Raw genomic sequence first — 5254 nt, 5'->3', positions numbered from 1 at the left:
CAATGGGGACCCGTAATGGTTTTATGTTATAAATGCAGTTTTATAGTCCTTGAGAAACTAAAACTTAAGGTGTAAAAAATTTTGTTCTACGACCAAAACTGACAAAGTTATGGGCAAAATACCAAACAAGGTTTGCTGACCGTGCGAACGCAAGCGATGACGTTACAATATCTCAACGCTTGCCGCTGAACCACAGCGCACCCCGCGCTGTTTATTCTGTTCGCGATACTCGTCCAACACGGAGCGTAACGTCACCAGTTTATACCCAATCGATTTATAAGTGATTTGATTTGTTTAATATTAGAAGGTTTTATTATAATATAACAAATCAGTGGTAGGAATAAGGTAGATATCGGTTTTGAGCAAGCGCAATCCGATAATCTACCTAAATGGTATTTGATTATCTTAGTAATCATTTAAACTACACAAGCGCTGAAATTCGTGGTTGGAAACTTCAGAGGTAAGCGAATCTCATTGTCAACCTAATCAAAACAGCAGGATAATAAGTAGGTCAGGAATACAGGGTCATATTCAGGCCCGGGAAAATTCCCAGTAAGGTTTATGGATATGAACATGTTACCGGGAATATTCTTCTCAATGTTTCTGGGTGCATTGCCAGTCGGAAATCTTATTGGGAGTTAGTTCCTAGTATTGTTAGTAGGCAACGGACGGCACATTGCTGGTAGGTAAGTAAGAAAAGTGCCCGACGAAATGATTAATTTTATTTCAATCTCATTGACTTGCGTATTGTTGTCGTCTAGTTTTGTCAGTGCAAATGAATATAAGAAAAGTAATCGGTAGGTATACTTTATTCGTTTACCTTAGATTGTTTGAACAAGCAATCCTAATGAGATCGCTAATGTATACGTATTCTAAACGCTTACGATATTTTTTTTCAGGTCAGGGCGTGAATCATATGGTGATGAAGCTGTGGGATTTGTTCAAGTGCAAAAAACAGGAGATATATGCACAGACAAAGCAAAAATTACACCAGAACATAAAATAAAGGGTAAAGCTTATTGCTGCATTTACTTGTGATGAAACACAAGAAATAATACTAAACATTGAGTGTCATGATTGTGCTGCTCAACTTGGAGGTTGTAAGCACTGTGTAGCATTTCTTATGTGGCTTCACAGACGAGAGAAACCATCCCCAACAGAAAAAAATGTTATTGGACTAAGCCTAAATTAGCTACAGTGGGCACCACTTTAAAATTTAAAAAGGCTAAAGATATGGGATCAGGCACACCAAAAAATCAAGATGACAGTTACGTCAAAGGTCAATTTGTAGAAACTGTAAAAAAAACGGTACCAGAAAAATCTATATATATATCATAACCAGCTGGCAGCCTATTGCGTACCACAAAGCGCGTTAAAAAAATGTCATTACATGTATTAATAAGTGAATTTAGAAAAGAGGGTATAGATATAAACGATGCAGCTCATTTTATTGACTTCTGCTCAAGTCGGATGACTATAGATGACTGTAGCAAAGCAGAAGAAGCAACATTATCGCAAGCTGATTCACCATTATGGAGGGAACTAAGATACTGCAGAGTAACGGCGTCAAAAATTCACGAAACTGCAAACTGCAAGACTGATGGTGTTTTAGTTGAACAGATTGACGGGGCATCCATACAGGAGACAGTCGCTATGGAAAGAGGAAAACGTCTTGTAAAAATATTCGCAAAGAGTTTTAAAAAAAAGGCGTAAAATACGTCTAGCGGTTTTCGCGTGAAAAGCGTTCAACAGACAGACAAGAAATTCAAAAACAATATTTTTGGTTTCTATTGCGTGTATGGAGCTCTCATAACTCGATTATTCAAAAAAATATTCAATGTATAGAATTCACTTTGGCTACAGTTTTATTACCTACAGATACATATTCCCCAAAGCGGGAATGTTCCCCTTTGTTCCGGAATTGGGAAATATTCCCGGGAACGACACATTTCATTTAGTTGAGCCTCAGCACGACCCTGGGTTTTACCAGACTACTGAGGAAGGGTTATTAGAAACTTCACTACTTACACTTTTTATCATTTATTTATTAATTGAAATATACCTAATACGACCCTGTATTTTTCTTTAACATTCGTAAACAAGTTTTACTAAGATACTGTTTACCACATGAGTAATGTAAGGTGTACCTACTGTCACCCCTCTTCATGACAGTACACCATTTTTTACGCACTTTCAGGTCCCTTGGCACATTAAAAAACAGTTTTTCAGGTGTACTAGTTGAAGTATTAGTACATTTCGGTACTATACAGTACTTATAATGCGGCATATTTTCACATAAAAACCACAAAACCACAACACGATCCGCGCAGATCGAGTGAACTTTAATAAATGAATGGCGAAGAGCGAGCGCGCGGTCGGTAGGGAAATCGTGACGTCACATGAGCATTTCGGCAGCGCCGCGGTTGCCTTGTACAAAATGTGTAATATCTTCGCAACCAATTTACCGATTTCAATGATTTAAAAAGTATTGTACCTAATCGAGTAAAAGGAACACCATTATATAGATAATATATGCATTTTCCGACTTGTTACGGGGACCCATTGTGGCCTTTTGTTTTAAATATAATTTCTGTAAGTAACTGAATCTTGTCTATTGTCTGCTTCTGTATTTGCAGACTCACCTTCTACAATATTCTGTTAAGCCAAGTATAACTGTGTTGCTCGTATATAGATTATAGACGATTGTAGGGCTCTCATTTAAGTTGTACTCTTGTATGTTGCACTGTACTATGAAATTACCAATATTTAGAAAACTGTGTTAAGCGTGGAGTACTTTTGTTATTAAAACCTGGAGTTTAATTTTTGTATAAGATTTTTTTTAAAACAAAATTAAAATTGGTAAATATTGGCGTGAGAACACACCTGTAAATATAATATATAATAATGTTTATCGACTAAGTTAGATTAGTAATAGCTAACATAACATAACTCTACAAAGTAGGGTTAAACTATATTCATTTCAAATTGAGGAGAACAACATCATTCTGTTATGCTCTTCCTCCGAGCTCGACCAGTCTGTTCAATGACATACATCATAGTGCAAACTGTCGGTATTGCCTTAATAATTTTAAGTACGATTTTATATAGATAACGAGAAAAACCAACTGAAAAGGAACTATTGAATATGTATATTTTTTTAAGAATATTATTCTTTAGTTATTTTATATTTGTGAATTCTAAAGACGATAGGTTCCCGTTTAGGCCTTGGGGTGGAGGCTGCGGGTCGCTTGCTGTAGGAATAGCCCCCGTTTTTGTTGGGGCGAGCGTATATTACAACCGCTTGTGCCTCTTCATCTTCTTCACTCGGAGCGGGTCTGGGAGCGTACGGCGAGTTAAATGCAGTGTAATCTTCAGTGTATGCGGAGGCGTAGGCCTGCAAATCTGGTTCGTAGGTGGGTGGAACTGGCAATGGGCGTCGGGGCCGCACGGGAGGAGCGCGGGCGAGCACGTGCAGAATAGGTAATGGTGCGTGTAGCGGGACTGCGGCGAAGGCTATCTGACTCGAGGGACTGAGGTGATAGGGCTCGTAGCGTTGTCCTGGAGCATACTGTCGATCGTATATGCCCTCGGCTGCGCGCCATCTCTCACCCGTTCTCAACGCAGCGATCAGCCCGCACAGAGTCAACACCACTACGTTTTGCTATAAAGTACATGAAAGGTAAAGAGAACAAATAGTGAAAATTCAAATGTAAATGAATCACAGAGTAAATAAATACAACTTACAAAAACACTCATGCTTCCAGCGGTGGTTTTGCAGCAGACCGTCCTCTATACTGATGTACACTGGTCGGTGGCAGGATCACAACTGACGACGTAAAAAGCGGCAGGTGTAAGGCGCGACGTTCGCGTGTCACCGCGACCCATGTCACTGCGCACTACCTGCATTCGTTATGCACTTAACAAGTTTCAGGAATAAAATTAAATCAAGAACGCCACACGTTCAAAAGAGGAAGGTTCCACATATTTATTACCTAAATTTTGCATATTGTTAACGAATCAAAATAATATAAAAGTTAAAATCATTTATTCATAAAGGTAACACAATGTACACTGAACGTCAAAAAAGAAATATACATTAAATGCTTCTAATTTTACATTTACTTCTGTTATACCTATCGTAAGATTATTAAACGACTATTCTTGAATAATTTACCCCCGTTGCAAGTATGGCCAAAAAGGGCCCGTCCATTTGTAGATAAGAGTAAATGTTAATTATATAGAAATTGAGAGCAGTGTTGGCCTAGTGGCTTCAGCGTACGACTCTCATACCTGAGGTCGTAGGTTCGATCCCCGGCTGTGCACCAATGGACTTTCTTTGTATGTGCGCTTTTAACATTTGCTCGAACTGTGAAGGAAAACATCGTGAGGAAACCGACATGTCTTTTTGTATAGATTATTATTATTAGATTTAAAAATGATCATGGAACAGATTCAGAAATCTGAGGCCAAGACCTAAAGAGGTTGTAGCGCCACTGATTTATTTTATTTTTTTATATAGAAATAGGGTTCCACGCCACTCACTGCGGGACGACAGCGGAATCTACGACCGTCACTCATCACCAAACATTTCCGTCCGTGTACATCGCGTTATACATACATCACTGTCCACACTCTATATATCATCTGCTGCTTATCTAAATTTTTAATCTAAATCTTGCATTTAAATTCAGGTTCATAATAAATTTCTTTCTTTACGTCATTAGCGAAATGTAGTACTTTTATTATTTTATTTTATACTTCTCGGTTAGATTACTAACCCTGTCACAAATAAGGCTCTCTCATGTAATGTTAGAATAAAGATTTAATAAAAACAATTTTTTATCTAATTAAAATTATATTAATCTCATATATTAGAGAAGTAATATAAGCCGTAATACATATTGTATTCCTTTTTTTTTACGAAATTTAATCTCATAATGTTGCGACAGTTTGTTGTGTTTGCGGATTCGTAAAGTGTAGCGATGACACCTTGATCTCAATCGAGCATGTGAGCAAATAAATCACCTATTTTACTAACGCAATCGGAGATTATAATTTACGTACGTAATTGGAAACTGATATCTATGACAGATATGTAAGATTTACATTGAGATATACTTTATAATAATATATGCAAATCAATTAATGGTTACGAAATTAAATAGTTACTGTAGGTAGATGGTAAAATGTTTACATATAACATTGTGTATGTTTTTAGCGATTTGACAATAATGTAGTAGAATAAAACAAGTCA

At 37.3% G+C, this 5254-nt stretch overlaps 2 long non-coding RNA genes across 2 annotated transcripts; one reads left to right on the top strand and one right to left on the bottom strand.

Annotated features, from left to right (window-relative positions):
• Positions 1–2076, top strand: LOC125051931. Its single transcript, XR_007117370.1, has 2 exons — positions 1–460; positions 900–2076. It is a non-coding gene; the product is annotated as an uncharacterized LOC125051931 (long non-coding RNA).
• Positions 2077–3129: 1053 nt separating this feature from the next.
• LOC125051930 lies at positions 3130–3903 on the bottom strand. The gene is made up of 2 exons (XR_007117369.1): positions 3745–3903; positions 3130–3661 (listed from the first exon to the last, which is right to left on the bottom strand). It is a non-coding gene; the product is annotated as an uncharacterized LOC125051930 (long non-coding RNA).
• Positions 3904–5254: the final 1351 nt, after the last annotated feature.

Source organism: Pieris napi, chromosome 8, assembly GCF_905475465.1.
Source record: "Pieris napi chromosome 8, ilPieNapi1.2, whole genome shotgun sequence".
Taxonomy (NCBI): Eukaryota; Metazoa; Arthropoda; class Insecta; order Lepidoptera; family Pieridae; genus Pieris; species Pieris napi.
This window is presented reverse-complemented; position numbering and strand designations above follow the sequence as displayed.